The sequence below is a fragment of the Anarrhichthys ocellatus genome, unplaced genomic scaffold (assembly GCF_004355925.1).
Source record: "Anarrhichthys ocellatus isolate YVR2014 unplaced genomic scaffold, GSC_Weel_1.0 scaffold11, whole genome shotgun sequence".
Taxonomy (NCBI): domain Eukaryota; kingdom Metazoa; phylum Chordata; class Actinopteri; order Perciformes; family Anarhichadidae; genus Anarrhichthys; species Anarrhichthys ocellatus.
The window spans coordinates 4,662,451-4,681,120 of NW_022280041.1; the positions used below are offsets into that span (position 1 = coordinate 4,662,451).

Genomic DNA, 18,670 nt, shown 5'->3' on the forward strand with positions numbered 1-18,670 from the left:
TCATTGTTGTTGTTTCTGTCTATTTCCAAAGCTTTGCCTGCCGGAACGCTGCTTAGCCTGGTTAATAATGTGCGTGTGTGTGTGTGTGTGTGTGTGTGTGTGTTACTCTGTTCATTAGGCAAGCCCAATTGTAGGACCAGATGGCAAAGCGAATTTGTTTAATTAAAACCATTCATATTTCAAGAGCCGAGCGGCAGCAGCACTGGTCTTAGGTCTGATTTCCCCCAACTTGGTGGAGGGATGGGAGCGTGTGTGCTTGTGTGTGTGTGTGTGTGTGTGTGTGTGTTTGTGTATGTGTTGCGTGCCCATCAGCACCCGGTGGAAAGCGGTATAGTGAAAAATCACCCAGTGGAAGGTGTTCGCGCTATCAATCAGCATGTTACACACAATCTTCCCCACGATTGCCCTCCCCAAGGTTGCGCTCCATGTGTGCATGAGTTAAAAACACTCCAACATTAATTAGGAAATTAAAATCGGGACGGAAATGAGAAAAATAATAATGAGTAACAGTTACAGTCAGGTGCACTTTGCGTCAGGGTTTGTACTTGTAGTGCGTGCCTGCAGTCCTCCACCATGTGTCTCTCGCTCATTTCCATCTGTCCCTTACCCCACGCCCCTCATTTCTTTCCCTGATATCCTCAGGCAAGCCGACAGCGCGGGAGATAGAAAGAACAAGAGGACCTGGCGAGATGCCGTGAGAGAAAGCAGTGAGGGAAAGCATGGCAACGCAGAGTAAATGAGTAACACATTGCTCAGGAGCCCAGAGATGGATCGAAGGATGGGGAGAGGTTGGAACGAGACCAGCAGATAGAGAGGAAATTATTTTTAAAAACAACAGTAGAGGGATAGAGAATGAGAAACAGAAGGGGGAGGTGTTAAGAGATGGGGTTACATGCGTGGAGAAGTTGCCAGCAGGGAGTGGCGCTTGACAGAGAGATGATTGATCACTGCTCAGCCAGAGCAGGCAGGTATTCAAATCATCCCCCGGTGTCACATCCACAGTCCTGTCTTCCTCTCTGTCTCTCCACATGAGCACATATGGACTGCAAAGCCCACCCAGTGCTGTCTAACTCCTGCAACACCCCCCAGACCGAATTAAGCCGGAAGAAATGCCTGCCCTTCACAGGGAGCGGAGAGACCAGAGGAATCTGTTCGTTAATGTTTCCTGTTAAAAAGATCAATTCACCAGAATGTGCCGCTTTCGGTATCCAGCCATGCATAATTTGCCCAGTTTTGGAGACAGCCAGAGTTCAGAAAAAGACAGATTTGAAAAAAAATAAATAAATCTGCATCACTGTGAACAGTTCTCATTGGTAGTTTTAGACCAAAGTCCCTCTAATAGTCCATAAGACACGCAAGATGATGAATTCATATTTCTTCAACACCTTGTTTCTTTGTATATCTTATTTCTTGTGAATTTGGCCAAAAAACAAGCCAAAAAAGGTTTTTGGAACCACTCAACTTGAATATAATAAACTGTTTTTTCGCCATACTTTGTCAAATTGTATTCATCTTTATTGTATTTAGGTGGAGGCAGAAGGTTTTAGGGACAAATATTTTGTAATTTGGATGACCTGAGCCTTTAAATCTACTTCAGTATTAATGTTAACGGTGTCCTTTATCGTCCAAATATTACATTCTCTGCGATGTAAGATGCTGCGGGAGAGACTGCCAAAAATAAACGAGAAGTTTTATTGTGTAGGTCCGGGTGTGGATAATGGCATTGTTGCTGTGGTGTTTTGTGTAGTCGGGCAAACACCCACTCCTGACAGAGATTAAAAAAAGCCATTCAGCTAGCTTACAAACGATGACACAGAGGCATCGCGCAGCCACGGCGGCCATTTGGTCCGAGAGAGAAGAATAGAGTGCAGCCACTTCATATTGACTGCAAGTACAGAATATGAGCCTTTCACACAGACAGACAGGCTGTAAATGTGTTTTAAAGGTGTTATTGTCAAGTACTCGCAATATAAGCCCCGCACGAGTGAGGCAGACATGTTTTCCGAGGGAATACGCGCGCGTCCATTTCCACGTCAAAGATGGGTTGTCTGTTGTATTCTTGCTTTTTTTTTTTCTTCTTCTGCAAGCTGGACGCACGGTTGATACGTCAACACTCGCAGGAGAAAGAGCCGAGGAACGGGATGGGTTTCCATGAGACTGCAGAGACATGACTGCATTTTCAATGAGGGCCTACAGTCATACGCACCGCCATGCGCATTTCGTGCCTTTTTAGGTGCAACGAGGCGGTGACTAGCAATTTGGCTCGTCTCCCAACGGCACGGGCATTCGTTATGTTCGGAATAAAATCACTTTCTCCGGCAGCTGTTAATTTGGAACGCACCTTGCTTTTTTTTTTGGTCCCACACCCCCACACCCACCCACACACCTCTTTCGCGATCTCATCCCTCCTTGGGCGAGGGTATGTATGTCAGGTGTAGCGGTTGGTGGGGCGGTCTTCAATGAAGACACTTAAACACCTCCAAGGCACTCAGCCAAAGCCTCCCGTCCTCTGTTCCCTCCCTCCCTCTGCTCCCCCTTCCATTTCCTCCCAGGCACTCTGACTTCTGCTTGTCCCTCCCCCTTACCTCCCACCTCCTCCAACTCCTCCTGGTCTTCCTTCTCTCTCTCTAACTTTCCTCCCCTTGGTCCAAATAATCGGTTAGGATTCTGAGCATGATTCTGGACGAGGTGAACAGGTGGTGCCAAAGGAACATCAGGTGTGCGGTGCTGGGACACGGCGGGTGCCATGTCTTTCTCAGTGTGGCGTCCGTAGCACGGGAGGGAGCTAGCTGCAATGTATGCCGATGATCTTACACGCTGCCTGCGAGTGTTTATTTCTTTATTTGTACATTGATCTACAATTGATCATTGAACGTGGGCTGAGAATCCACAGAAGACCACTGCAAGGGACAGCTGCACATATGTATGCACATATGTTACAGCATACCAACTTCACACCAGCAGCCTATCTGAGAGAAACGCTGAGAAAAGAATGAAGGCATTCATTTTTTATTTTTTTTTCCTCACTTCAGGGAATTTGTTGGGAAAAGCACAAACAAACAGAATTCAGAAAAACAACAACATATTCAGGTGTTCACACATTCTGAAGGCCGACACCAAGCCGGGGCCGCTCATGCATTCATTCATGCGTTTGCCAGACATACTATACTTTATGTGCAAACACCGTCTCTCACTACCCCCTACTCATATCTCACAGTTAAAGGCACATACACAAACCCATGCATAATAACTCTGCTGGAACACTTTTGTCCTGCTCAACACAACAACCAAAAAATAACTAGCCGGCAATTTAATTTTGCACAGAAGGAATGCTGCGCCGATTACGAAAACGCAGCACATTTATGTGATTACAGAACTTTCCGAGAAAACGCTAACAAAAGTTGAGCAGGTTTTTGCCAAAACCCAACTGAAACCAACTGGAACCAGATGCAACCTGCTTCCAGCCAATATACATAAATGTGACTTCTGGGAAGAGATATCCTTGTACGTCTGAGTGTGTATGTGGATAATACAAGCAGTAACACTCATGGTTGGAATCGCAAAGCGTGTACATTTTTCCGTCTGTGTTTGTGCACCAGCTGACCCAGGCGTGTTCCAGCACTTATCTGTTTATCTAACACACGGCCCGCCAGCAGCTTAACCTCCTGAAAGATCCGATATTTCACATTGTGCTTTTTCTGCCGCCCCCACAACTTTGTCCCCAACACATGTTTAGTCTTGTGAAAAACAATACAAAATACCTTAAAAACTTTTGTTTTCGTAGCCTTCTTCTTTTTTGTTGTTGTTGTAGCCACCCCGTCTGGGTTCACCCACGTGTGCCTATTTACAGAACAGCTTGCTGTGCCACATTGAACTGGCATTCCTTCTGGGAAGGGATTTTGTCAGGAAACTCCTGACTCTGCCAGCAGCGTCGGCTGCTACAGCTAATTGATACCAATTAAGTCGTATTATTTAGGAATTTGACATCGTGTTTGTCTTTTAATCGGGGTGGTTTGATGACTCAGAGACACAGCTAAATGCTGTAAAACCGTCAAAAGGCAGGCAAACAAATGCTTACTTGCTTGCCGCAGGCAGTATTCGGAAAAGCTAATGATGTTTCAGTGTGAGAGGACCGTCTCGGTGTGTTGCAGGAGGCTATGTGTGGTTTTCCAGTAGCTTAAGATACACGGTGAGACGCTCCTCGCTGCTGTGTAACGCAACAGGGTCAAAGTCGCTGTCCACTGTATTGGCTCTGTGTAGAAATAATGGCAATAACAATAGTTACTGGAAGTGTCACTTCCTTTTAACCTCACATTTAGCCTTCAGATGAACATGTAATAAATGATTTAAACCCCAGTATGACACAATGTTTACGGCTGTGCATTGGCAAGAATCTGGAGTGTGTGCAGTTATACATCATCACTATAGCACATGGTTACAGCTTAGTTATACTGCATTATCAATCATTTCATAACTGTTAATACATCAGTTACAGATGCTTCATATAGGACAATTGCGTTATTTAAAAATTCTTCCAAAAGGTCCTTTCTTTTGATGTAAATCACGAATCGAGTGTTTATAAGCTGCTTATAAACACTATGGTGGGTTAAAGCGCTTTACAGAAAGTGTGTGTGTGGTGTGGATCAATACTGTGTGCTGATTGTGTTCCAGCGTGCATGTAAAACTTAGCCGGGTGTGTGTGCGCACATGCCTTTCGCATGTGAGTTTGGATCCAGGCAGAGATGCATCATACTCTCAGCGGTGCAACAACTACCGGGTCCGCAGCCCACCAGAACTTATTTTTACTCCCCTCCATCCTCTTACTCTCTCTCTCTCTCTCTGCCCCCTCCGCTCTCCCTCGCCTTATAGAAATAGATGAAAGCGTGCAACAATGGAAGAAGGGGGTTATCCTCCCGCTCTCCTCTCTTCGAGGACTAATGTGTCTCATATGGAGGAAGGGTTGGGGGGGGGGGGGAAGGATTAAAATGAAAAGCTAACACAGTCTATAGAAGGGTGGCTCACCGGCCGTCCTCTGGCAGAGCCGTGTTCGAGGTGGCACACACTGCGACCTGTGACACCTGGGATGGGTTTCATAACATCCCCCCCCCCCCCCCCCGCGCACATACCTCTCCAAACCGAAAGACACATAAAGAAAGAAGCCTTTGATACACACACACACAAAAACCTCCTCATACAGCTGTATGCATGCTTGCACACAATCCACCTGGAGGGACAATATCCTCCTGAGTTCCTCTAGCTGAGGAATATCATTATTTCGTCTCTCCTTATTTCCTTTTGGCAGGCGCTCATGGAGACAATTACTCAGGGTCATATATGCATTAGTGAAAAAAAATCCTTCGCAAAGTGGATGTGTGGGTATTTATTTTACTTTTTCAGGGTAAGAAAAAAAGAAGGAATCCTCATATTTCTTACCCTGAACAATCCTTCTCTGGTTCTCTCTGAAGTCTAAAGAGAACCGAGGGTGAGGTTTTGTCTGAGTGAGTGACTTAGTGCCTTTCGAGAGAGACTTTTCACAAAAGGCTCGTCAGTTTAGTCCATCGAATTTGGTTTCCCTGGAAACTGCGAGGCAAGAAATCGCACATAACGGTCAGCATTAGCACCATGCATGTTCTGCGAAAGCGTATAGATTCAAGACAAACGTTCGCCAAACCACTCCCGTGAGATTGTGATGTGGAGGTGTGTGTGTGTGTGTGTGTGCTGCTAATATTTGCTTCTCTCTTGTCAGTGTGAAGCTGTATTCTTATGCATTGTTGAACCTTTCAACGGCTTTGGCGTCTTCGCTATCATGCCGTCTCTCGTAGCTCACAATGTGAACAGATTATTCCTATGTACATAAAGCCACACAAAGGAAAAACTCAATGTATTTTGATGCTTTTTTTCAAACAAAAAAATACCATTTTGTCCATTTCTCTCTGTTCCTTATCCATACATACTTAATCGCTCCCACGTGCTCCTCTTTTTCCCTCTCTATTGCCCTTTCTCCTATCTTGGAATGCAAGGATTTGAGGTTGGAATGAGATGTCGTCAGCGGTACGCCAGAGCAGGGAATAAAACAACCCGCTGACAGCTTGGGAATTATTCAGGGGCACCACGCGCCATTTCTCCCACCCCCCTCACGCCGGGATGTATACATTGGCACCCAGTAATTGAAGTGCCACGTCATCTAGAGCCCACGACTTGAGAAATTTCACCCGGGTCTCTTTCCCTCATCGGCCCTTGGCGCTCCCCTCCCTGTGTTGTTTTTCATTTCGGAAGCACCTGGTCGCGAAGGCTAAGAACCGTACATACAAATTCCCCCAGGTGTGGATTTTTAAACATTTTTTCCTCCTCAAGGTTACAAAACAAGGAGCACAAAGTAATCCTCCTGTCCTTTGTGCGCCACTCACCGTGGCGGCCGTCTTTCTAAAGCCGGTGAAAGGCTGCAATCACCTCACAACAAAGCTCCGGCTCAGCTATGCTCATCTCTGATGACTGCGGCCCGGAGCACAACTTCCTGTGAGGGATGACTAACGCCAAAGTGGCAGTCAAAAGCCTATGTTTGTTTTTTTTATTGGACAACACAAAAAGCACCCGAGAGCCAAAAACATATCAGCGGACACAATCGGTGGGAAGTAACGCGACACCGAAACCAAACAATGGCTGTAACTGTGGGATAGCCAGGTGAGTTGTTTTTCTTTCCCCGTGGGGATTTACGAAAAAAGATTAACCCTTTGAACAAATGCAATAGGGGTACACCTGTTTCTGTGCTATTGTGGCAAAGCATGCGACTCTTTGTCGGTTTCCTGCCCTTTTGTTTGCAGTCCCGCCCGCAGACTAATGGCTACCTTGAAGGCTAAAACAATAGCATTTATCTTGTCTCTCGCACAAAGTAACCCTCAGGCAACCACTTTAGCAGAGGCTGAGGGAGTAGTCACATGAGTGTCTCCACAGGGCACACATGATTAGATTTAAGTGGAGGAAACACTAACTAATGAGCAGTGACCAACAGAGAGTGAAGCGTTGCTGAAAGAAACGTTGAGCCCTCCGCTTCCCAATTCATCCGACTTCCTCAAGTTATTCCAGTTTTCTGTTCTTTGATATCTTTTTGTGTCTTCTTTTTTCCCACACATTGTCTTGGCATCAAGCAACCTTTCAACTTTCAGCGAGGGAGAGAGGGAAATAAAAGGAGGCAGGAAGAGACTGACATGATGACAAAAGACGCCCCTCCATGCGGCCCCCGCCACCGATGGCCTGACAAAACAGAGCGTCCCTAATCCAGATGATGTGCCTGTAAAATCCGCAGACAATGCCCACGAACATAACGCGCGCATTCATGAGAGCGCACACTTAAATACATATGCGAAGGGACCCGGTTTCTAAACGTGCAAGAATCACTCTTTGAGAGAATGCCCTGAAATCAGCTTTTGGCAGCCTCCGCAAACATTGTATCGCCTGCAACTCGCTGCGAGTCAATGGATTTGTTTAATTGTTGGAGGGATGCAGCTGAGAAGAGGCTTACCTCTAACACATCAAGAGCTTGTATACATAGAAAAGAAGGAATCCTTTGTGCTGTAGGTGTAAGTGAAAGCATTATATGAAATACAGGGGGGGGGGGGGGGGCCATTCTGTTTGGACTGTTTTCAAATTACACTAAAGTGTTTTTTGGTTGCACCAGGCTACTGTATTCTTCGCTGCTTGCACACTGGGGCTGTTGGGATGAAGAGAAGCGCTGTTTAGCCTGCCTCCCACACACAATGTACGGCTTTGGATTTGAAAATCTTCTGGAAGTGACAGATTGGGTTCACACACTTGCGCTGGGAAACAAGTTACAGTCATTATCCAGTTATAGCGGTGATGATGAACTCCTTCTCAAACTACTCTTTGGGTAGTTGTCTCGTATCAGGACTGTAATACACACAAATACACACACACACACACACACGCAAGTGTTTGCCATTTCATGGCTTTACTCTTACCTAATACAGAACTGCTTTTAACCAATTAAAGGGGTATTGGACGTGGACACCTTGGACGTGGTCACTGATTAGTTTGTAGACCACGGTTTTGGACGAAAACACGGACGACACTCAGACCAGACAACGTCGTGGTAGCAACCTGTCAATCACAATGTGACACACCCTAAAGCATACCCTGCTGTATTGTCTATTTAACTCTTAATGGGACCATACTTTATCAAATAAACATAATTCTGTATTGAAGAATAATTGATACAAGCGACAATGTCAACCAAAGTAATAAATCGAGTGAGAAGTCGGGTCATTTTCTCATAGACTTTTTTGTGCATTTAGAGGAGTCGTTTAAGGCACTTCAAGAACAGCATCTCACTAGACTTCTGTAACCGTGGCTTCTCATTTCTGCTTGAGGCTAGAAGCACAACACAACCGAACGGTCGGTGGTCCAGTTGCATTGTGGGAAATGGAGGAGCCAGGTTTTGACATGAAAAAAGCAAATGTGGATTAAAAGCAGATGAAATCTGCTGCATCAGTTTTGACTGAAGACATATTTGTTTATTTTAAACCATCCATTGTGGGTCGGTGAGGTAGTTTACGAGTGCGTTACTAAATCATTGTAATACATTTTAAAACACGAAAAACAACCCGACGAAAGAATTTTTGATAAGAATTTTAGGGAATGGACTCTGAGTCAGAGTTTTACTGACAGTGAAAAAGACAAAAAAAAAAGAGAACGAGATGAATGATGGTCCCATCACCCCACACTTTGTGACTCTGAAGTCAGGCCAGCATAAATCATTTTAATCCCTGAGCGATTGCAGACGGAGCAAGGACACACACATCCACTCACACGCGTAAGCATTTATACACACGTATAAAACGCACAAACACACACTCTTCACCTTGTTCCAGAACTCCTCAAATCACCATTCAAATCACTCATATTTATTAAAAATAATAAAGAGGCTGCACTTGCTGAACAGCTCACGGGGCTTGAGCGAGGTTTAATCTTAATCAAAAGCAACCGCAGATTACAAGCAGCAGGAACAGATGGTTTCGGCGTGAAAATTGCTCTTGCCAGACATTTTTTTTGATTGTTTGCTCTTTTCTCCCTCCCTCCTTGGTGTTATTATTATTATTACTACCCGTGCTTTTGGTGATTTCATTTTGGTCTTAAAGGCATTATCTGAGCTTAAGACCTCGCTGACCAATTCCAAAAAAAGGCTCCAGTTAGGACCTTTCATTAGTGCCAAAGTCTTAATCCACCTCAATATATACATGCAGTAATCCCCCTCTCCTCTTAAAAAGACCATAGCTGTCAACACCCATGTTCTTTGGCTGAACTCTGTTGCGGGGACAAAGCAATTTCTTTCTAAAACATCAGAGGAGGAGCAAGGGAGGGGGGTTTTGAGGAGGCAAATGTGAGAGACGGCTGCAGGGGGGGGTGAGAGTGTATACAGTGTATAAACAGATTTTTTGTCGAGAGAGACTGCGAGAATAAAGAGAGCGAGCTCCTTTTTGTGGTTTGGGGCTTTGACGGAAAGCCTGCAAGCCAAAGAGTTTATCCTCTGGCAAAGGTGATGATGGGAGAGAGAGAGAGAGAGAGAGGAAGGAGCGGGAGACGGTGAGAGCGAATGCGGGAGTGCATAGACGCGATTGTATTCTGTGCAAGGTGTTACGCAACCCGAGCAGACTCGTCCCTTTTCTTGTGATTAATTGTGTGTTTGTGTGTGCGTGTGTGTGTGCAAATCTTCACACACAGGCAGGAGATTGATTCAGTTTAATCTGAAGTGCTGATGATGTGAATAGGGCAAAACATAATGAGAAACAAAGAATACACAGTTAAGATCCAGAGAGCACTTCCCCTGATGAAATGCATCGTCTGACACATTTTCATACACACACACACTAAACGAAGCCTTATTCTCTTGAGCCGCTGGAGATAAAATACTAAAGAAATCAATTTCTAAAATGTCTTATACGTCGTGTTTGTGAAACTAACTCGGAGAGCAGGACCAGGAAATACCCATTAACATCCGATTCAACAGACCAATCTGTAAGTGCCGTTTATTGAAAACAGCAAGTTAGCAGCGATACGTCTGGTGCCCAAAATATAGGCCAACAAGTACAAACGCTCCCACCATTGCTAGCAGGATGTGACTCGTTCGTGTTGTTGTGAAAATGAGGCCACAGACGAACGTGTTCCCCTGCAGCAGGAATAATCTGCAACGAGTTGCTTTGAATCAGGCAAATGTTCCCAACACACTTGCTGACACCAGCGTTTGGAGTTTGGAGCGTGATGTGTTGTGCATGATTGTGTGTTTATGCGTGCGGAGACTTTAAAAGGTCCACTGGACAGGGCTCTCTTTACTCACGCAGACAGGCTGAGAGCTGTGTGTTTGCCTGCTATCTTTTCCTCTTTTTTTACCCAATGTGAGCAGAAATGAAAAACAAAAAAGTCGGTGCCAACTGTTTGAGGTGCAGAGAGACAGAGAAGAGAGGGTCCTACTTTGTTCCACCCCAGATGACTCGTTGTAGTCATCTGTTTATCCAAAAGCCTCAATATGATTCACAGAGTGAGCAGCTCGCCACCTCCCCAAGACATGTTTTCATTTATTTATTTTTTTTGGGCTTATTTAATTGAAAATACGATTCTCACCACTCGGCCGCAGCGTGTGAAACATGGATGCGGCCCCCTCTGTATCCAATTAGGAGCCAGTCATCTATGATGACGGCGCTGTGTCGGCGGGGGAAGGGTTCGGGGGGGGGGGGGGGGGGGGGAGGCAGCCGCTACTGCAGCTAATAATAGACTAATAACTGTGACGGTGTCTGCTGACAGTGTTACGTTGACATGTTCAGCAGTGTAGTTATTATTTCACTGGGGGTTTGGTTGCATGAATGTGTGTGTGGTTGTGTGTATTAGGCCACATGGATGATGCACGTTAGTCACGGGTATGTAACAGCAGGATACATCATATACACCAGCATATACAAATATGCTTTTAACCAATAACACAATGTGTGAGTGTCTTTTAGAAGCCTGCCTTGGCTTAGTCCCTCCGCTGTAATCAGTAACTGAAGAGCCAGCGCTCATTATTATTCTGTTTATCAAGCTCATTCTGCTGATGAAATTCCATCCAGCATCCCATTGCTCTAGGAGAGAAATCCAACGGAAAAAAAACATTTTACTTCCTACTTCCAGTGTTAAAAATTCACATTGTGTCGGCCTTAAAAACCCCATGTCGGTCTCCATCCTTGGCTACTTATTCTCCTACGGTTTGGAAACACAGGTAGAATGCAGAGGGGGCTGTGTGTTTCCGCTGCTTATGTTGCTCTGCAGCCGATGCGGCCCGTGTTCCAGCAGGCGATACGAGGAGAAATATTGATCTAGACGTCGCAGACAACCTTGGCTGTTGGGAGGGCAGACATTTGTTCTGTACGTTGCTTGACCTAAAGTTGTCTCAGTCCGGCTGAATGGACAAACCACCTCACCCCTAATGATGTATTTTCTCCTGCAAACTGACACACTTGTTCTAAATGTTTGTGAGCTAGTTAATTGCGTTTCCACCTGCGAGAGAGAGAGAGAGAGAGAGAGAGAGAGAGAGAGAGTGGCGGATTCTGCAGGCGAGTCACCTGCTCGCGGAAGCCGTCGCAAATGACAATCAAAAGGAGTACCGGCAGCTGGACAGCCCTTCTCTAATAATAGAAGCTAAGGTCTGGGAGCAAGGTAGAGTGTGATAAGAGCTGTTTGCATAATGGGAAAGGGAGTGTGTGTGCGCACAACAGAAAGAGAGGTAGAGGAAACACACTTTTTGTCTCACTCGGATTCTCTGTGTTGCATCTAAACCCGTTTGCACACACACACACATAAGGTACAATCACGTTGGCTTAACCGTCCACCCATATGCCGTGGCACGAGCAGCAGGACACAAAGCCACTGAATGAATGCTGTGAGTCTAAAGGCTTAGGAACCTTAGTGTGTAGATGTCAGCCTTTCTTTAAACAAGTCTCTAACCTTGGCTGCCAAACTGTGCCCTTATTCACCTCGCACGAGGCCAGTGGATTAACACTGAACCGTCAGGGCTATAGGAAAATGTATCACGGCGGCTTTTTTTTACATCTCGGCATCAGTCCTCCTTGTCGTAGTAATTTCCAACAACAATAAGACAGAATTGTGAGTGACTTTACGAGCAAAAACTTTCCAATTTCACCACCATTTTTTTTGCAAAAATGATTTTCTTCCTTCCACTTTAATATCACAGACTTACTCTCTATGACTGTAAGCATTTGTCTTCGCTTTCAGAGCTGAGATTAAATCTTGTTAACTGCTGCGATTGCTGTGAAACAATATGAAAAAAAATTGTTTGTTGGGACATAAATTCCTGCACCTTTTTCAAAAATTGTGGGTATGGGCAGTGAAAAGATGCATAATATAGACACATGAAAGAAAGTCTTGTAATTACAGTTGGTAGAAGTCTGCTGTAATATCGCCGCTGTAGCAGTGATCTCGTGGAGGCCAGCAGTTTGTGCATCGCTGACAGGGAGATGATATACCGGCCGTGGCAAGTGCTGTTTGACAGTAAATGCCTTCCCCCCCCTCCTCCATGTTTACAGTAATAAATGGATTATGGTCCATGGGCAGCTCCACGTTAACCTGCGCACACGTCTGCTCCCGGGTTCACATGCGCCTCTGTGATGGGAAAGAGAGCCCTCACAAGCAGCCTCCGGTTGAACGCTAGCGTGTCGCTAATCACGTTAGCATCGATCATGTGAGTGCCCCGGCTTTGACCTTGCCCGCATTGCATTGGCTCTGAACTCAGAATGAGGTAGCCGAGCTGCACCTCTTACGGAGCAGTTAAAGGCGCAAGGCTAATGGCGTGAGTGCATTAAAGAGGCGCTAATATGTGGAGACCGAGCGGGGAGCTATCACTCAACGGACCGTTTCGCACGCTCGACTGCCATTATGACCGAGAGCTTACATGTTTTATCCCACGTGTCAGCGTGATGTGTGTGGGCCGCTGCCGCACACCCCCCCCCCCCCCCCTTGTAATGCACTAATATGCATTAGAATTAAGCTCATGCCTTTGAAATGAAAACACCGGAATTAGCCGTCAAAATGAGAGCCGAGCTGAAGAGAGTTGGAAATAGTGGGGGGATGGGGGGGGGGGGGGGGGGACTGTAGTAATATGAATGCAATTTTTCTTTTCATAAAGTCGGGGATGAGGTCGCCACAAATGATTCCCCTCGACGTAAGTCCGGGAAATGAAGCTTGCTCTTTTCAATGGGGATAATTAGCTGGGCTGACAGTCGATCCCCACCCCCACACTCTAGTTTGGAACTATAATCCCTCCTTTGAGGATGTGCAAGTGACAGAAGTATTTTTTTTTTTTTGTCCTTCTAGAATATTCCAGCAATTAGAGAGGGTACAATAATACCCATCAACTCAGTGTAATTAGCGAGCATTTGAGATGACGCCAGAGAAACTGAGAGCCCCTTTGACCTCGAGTGGGGTTGAAGCAGTGATACGGTTTCGTGTCTCGCTGCGTATCCGTGTGTCTCCGGGTCTCGCCGTACACAAGGGAGTCGAGTTCGGATGAGTAAGCAGTTTACAGCCGAAGAAGCACAAAGTGTACCTGCGCTACCCTACCGCCCGAAGTGCCGATTCAGCATTAATACGCAAGCACATTCGAAGAGTAGTGCGTGAGGTCGTAACCAAAACCTAGGCCTCTGCGTCTGTGTGTGTGTGCGCCTTTGAAAAGTTATCTCTCTCGCGTCTGTTGTTTGTTTGCAGCTGCCAACTTGTTGTTGACTGTCTGTGTCCAGCGATGGTTATCACAGCTGATGATGCCCTTCTCTGTCAGGCCACGACCCCTTACTCCCACTGAATAATCATCTGTCAGAGGCACAGAGAGGAGGGAGGATATAGAGCAACAAGGGACGGAGGGAAGATTTGGCTGAGTGCCTCCGAGGTGTTTAATTGTCTTCATTGATGACCACCCCACCTGCTCGCTTGACACACATTTCCCAGCCAAGACATGTCACGCATAAACAAATAACTCACGCATCCCCCCCGGGTGAGATTTATAGGGACCAGGCAAGCCTCACTCTGTCACGCTAAAAGGATCGTTTCTGGCAACTCGCAAGCCGAACGCGTTGGTCAAAACCAGCGCTGAATAAAAGCATCTGGTCTTGCCGATCAATACCGTTCAGCAACAATAAAACTTAAATCTTTCCCTTCATGATTCCTCTCTCTCTGTCTCTCTCCTCCATCTCCCAGATGAATTTCACAATCCTCGGAGTGGATGAATTAACAAGCGAACCGCTCGGGGTCATTGAATTATGCAACACGTGGAGAAATATGACATCTGGACCCCCTGCAACCCTGGCCCCATCTCCCCGCTCTATCTCGCAAAGCGAAGTCGCTTCAAACAATGTAGACGGGGCTCTTGTGTCATTAAATTTAATTGCGCCTCACTCCCAGTCCCGCACACTTGCAGCAACCTAGATTTGAATATAAACACAAAGATTGAAAATGTGGTGGAAGTTGAGGGGGGGGGGGGCTGAAAAAAGAACAAGTCAAAACAGAACCCACTCCTCTTTTCATTTCCCTTCCCCTGAGTTTAGCTCAACTCTGGAAAAAAGGAGTTGAAAAGTTTCAATTAGAAGGAGTTTGAGCTACGGCGGCGGTGTGTGCGCTCCGTCTCTCTCGCTCACCTCTCCCTCCCTCCGTCTCCTTGCCGCAGACAGTAGTTTGTAAAGGTCAGCGCTGTCTGTCGGCTTTATTTGAGGGTGTCTGAAGACCCATTTAAGGCTGACTTTAACTTCAAATGTGCTGACCTAGACAGCGCTGATTTGCTTGAGCCCAGGGTGGCATGCTGTGATTTCCCCCGCTATCTTTCTACATTAGCCTCTCTTCCCGCTTCATTCATTTAGACACTATACGGCGAGCAAACACACTGCTGCGCCTTAGCCTGAACTGCAATAGCTTCACATATTCAGAACACGAACCTGACGGAGGATTACTTGGATTCTGATTCTATAATGAGGCTGTCAACCAAAATGCATTCCTAAAAACTAAAAACGCACAATTTTAGATATTTAACTAGCTTTCAAACACCCGGGACTCTGCTCTGGCTGCAAAGTCTCTGCAAGGGGTTGAAAGAACGTGCTTGCTCGAGTGAAGTGTCGAATATACGTAAACCCTTGACACACAGGCAGATCGGAGAGGACGAGCCTCACGTTTCATCTTGCAAATAATTGTATAGTCTTGGAGGACTCATATTTCATTACTATAAAGCCACCCTTGCAGGGTGAGATCAGTGTCTTTCTATAAAAGCTATTAGGGCACTGAACCACACACATATCCAGGTATGACACTAACCGTTTCAGACCAGGATGGAGGCACCAAAGGGATGAAAAGGAGACATGAAGGGAGGGGGGAGGGGGTGGGGGGTGTAATGGAAGGAAAAGAGTCAAAGAGCGAGAGTCATGAAATGGCTGGAGGCGATGCCGTTGGCCAAAGTGGGCCATTTGCGTGTGTGTGTTTTAGCGTGGCTACGGTAAATACATGTCAGGGCCTATCATCCTCGCCGGCGTAATGAGCCATGGCACTCTCACTAGGTGAGGCCCACGAGGGCATGCAGGTTAGTAGCTCACACACACACACACACACACACACACACACACACTTACAAGCTTTCTCGCTCATGCACTGACACAAACACATTTTGCCCCCCATGCCTTCAATTTTTGGGAAAAAAATAAATAAGCTCAGAAGCTATTTTGACCTCAGGTGACCTCAGGTCCGCTGGGTATGATTGTGAGGTAAGAACATGTCCGGTTACAGTAGTTCTCCTCTAAAAACCAAACGAGGGCTGCAGATGCTGCCTGCGCACGTTCGGTATGTGAATGTGTGTGTGTTGGCGTGGAGGACACTGAAAGTGTCCTGCCCCACTTCTCTCTGCTAATTTCTTGGTCAGAGTAGAGAGGGAGACTGTCCGTCCCTTACTTTAAATAGCCACTCCCGTGGGGCTCTCCAGCACATTCACCCTTCACAAATCAGCAGTGTTAAACATTGAGATTTGGAGGCCTCAGATCGGTCACAAGAATGCCAAATCAGCACCCGCTCTCCGGTTTCACGGACCATCTTTTTACCATACGTCTCTCCCTCACCGATCCTCTCACTTGTCTCTTGTCGCGGCTGCTTGTCCATCAAATCCTTCCGCCATTCACTCATTCACTCAACCCCCCCCCACCAACCGCCTCCCCTTACATTGTTGCTCCCTCCCCTCACTGGCTCACTCTACTAGCACATCCAATTTGCGGGAAGTGAGTCAGAGAGTGACGATATGAATCTTATCTCGCGGCATGCTTTAATTATTCCATCTTCAAGGTGCGTTTTCTTTTTTGAGGGGAGGGCCGGGGTTATTAAATAGTGTCCGTTTTAATCAAGGCACGCTATAGCCCCCAAATTGGGCAAGTAATTAAAGGTGGAATAATGAAATTGAATTGGAGAGTCCGCTACATTTGCACTGGGTTTGCTTCATTTTGCGCTTGCCAATTGGTTCTCTCTGAGAGGCAGGAGTCCCTTGAGACTGACTGGATTAGTTTCTGAAGGGTCTCTCTCCCTCCCTCATGCAGTCATCTTGTGCACCTTCTCTTCCTCAAAACTCCCGTCCCTGCGTTTTTGAGACAAACGGGCCAGTTAATGATACCCCTTCTTTCCTCCTGGCCTGTTCTCTCTCCTCCTCAGTGTCCTCAGTCTTGCCTGTACTTTGTAATGAAGCATTACTGTCCCTGTCTTCCAGGCAGACAGTGATAATTACCAGCAAAGTGAAGTAGACTGCAGTGCAGCAGCCTCATATACCACAAAGACACCTTTTATGGGATTAGAGTGTCCCTTTTTTTTTTTTTTTTTTTTTTACCTGCCATGTGGAACAAGTGAGCATTGATGTGTATGTGTTTGGGTTTCCTTAGCAACGTGACAAATACGCAGCGTCAAACAAACTTTGGCTTTGTCAGTCAATGCTCGGGTTGTTGTGTGCTGCTTTGAGTGTTTATAAAAGCTTTTAAATGGAGCCTGCCTGCCAATTAGGGACATGTTTTTTTTTGCCAACTTGTTTACCGGCCCTTAATTCTCACACGGCAAAGTGTTTTCAAAACAAACTCCAGTCAGGTAAACTTACTAACCGAAGGATATTCAGGTATTATACGGTATTTTAATGGCTTGAGTAACCGAAAACAGACAACGATATGGATTTTTTTGACAATGTACCACTATCACAAAATGAGATTATACATAATACATATCACGATAGATTATATCGCTTGCCGCTTGCTGCATTTCAATCATTCTGTCTGCGAGTACATTGAGAAAAGTTGTATTTTTCGAGCAGAGATATACAGCAGGTCACCTTGACTTTAAGGCCAATGTTTTAGTTTTGTATAGCTCCAGGGTACAACGTGCCAAACACTCAAGGTTCAAGGGTTCTAGCTGCACTCGTGTCACCCAAACTCTGAGTGAAAAGTCACGTATTGGCGCAAACACACACTGCTTTGTCCTGTGACTTCCTCCATGCGTGCACACCTGCCCTGAGCATCACAACCAGTATTTCCTCCTTCCCTTCACCTCATATGCCTCAGTCTGCCTCCCTCGTCTTTGCGCCCCAAGGTACCCGTGTGGCCTATCAACCGCACTCCAAACAAACAGCCGCTGGATCAGTCAGGCTCCCTGGGATATGCCTCGGGGAGGGAGAGGGAAAAAGAAAACGGAAGTAGGGAGGAGAGAGGGGGGGGGGAGAGAAGTGACATGCACAAGGAGGAATTGCAGGAAAAAAATGACGAAAGTGGTTGGAGAAGGAGAAGCAACAGAGCTAGCTGTGGGTATGCATGCGTGTGTGTATGTGTGTGTGTGTGTGAATATATTTGTGTACGATATGCTTAGGGGATTGGGCTGCAGAGAGCTCATTAGTCCTCAGTGTGTTGTATAGTTCATCTCTCTTCCAGGTAAATACACTCATCACTGGGGTAGCTCACACCTCGGAGTGATGAGTAATGCCAGTACACATACTATCTGCAAGTGTTGTTTTCGATTTGACTGTATCTATTTGCATATTCAGATTCATAGCCGCTTGCATATGAAGTTTTTTGTCAGCAGCACCGTTTGTGTGTGTATTTGTCTGAATCAAACAACGAGGAGGGGTCTGTGTGTGTTTGTGTGCATGTGCGTGTGTGTGAGACGGTAAGACAATTTCCCACAAGCCCCAAGAACATGGGTGACTCTCACTGGCGCTCTATTCTGTTGGCGTCTTGGCAGGCCTAATGCCGAGCCTCCGTAAGCAGGTAATTAATGGGAGTGAACGCTGCAGCTACGGATTGGAGAGCAGAAGCGGGAGGGGCTAGCTCAGAGGCGAGCTGAACGGATTTCTGAGTGCCGGAGACCCATTCACTCCGTGGAGAAAAACGGCAGACTCAACTTTGACGGCGCTGATGTGAAATCAAAATGGCTGCCGTGGAGAAGGCTTTTATCCTCAGTGAATGTGCCGTTTGCTGAGTCACAGCTTAGCTCTTTAGCAACGCTTTATAACTCATTTCACACATTGGAGTTTTCCATCTGTCAAAGGCAGTGAAGAAAGGAATCAGGTCCTGGGTTGTGTGTGTGTGTGTGTGTGTGTGTGTGTGTGTGTGTGTGTGTGTGT

The 18,670-nt window shown here is 46.2% G+C and overlaps 1 protein-coding gene across 7 annotated transcripts in view; it reads left to right on the forward strand.

The window, feature by feature from the left end:
• The window catches only part of pcdh7b (protocadherin 7b), a 98,859-nt gene that overhangs the window by 53,317 nt on the left and 26,872 nt on the right, over positions 1–18,670 (forward strand). Inside the window, exon 3 of one of the 7 annotated variants that reach the window (XR_004212893.1) lies at positions 5,698–5,718. The exons of the other annotated variants lie outside the window; for them this stretch is intronic. The gene's annotated coding sequence lies outside the window, so the exon portion shown is untranslated. Of the gene's footprint in view, positions 1–5,697; positions 5,719–18,670 lie in introns of those variants that run through there. 7 annotated transcript variants of the gene reach the window in all.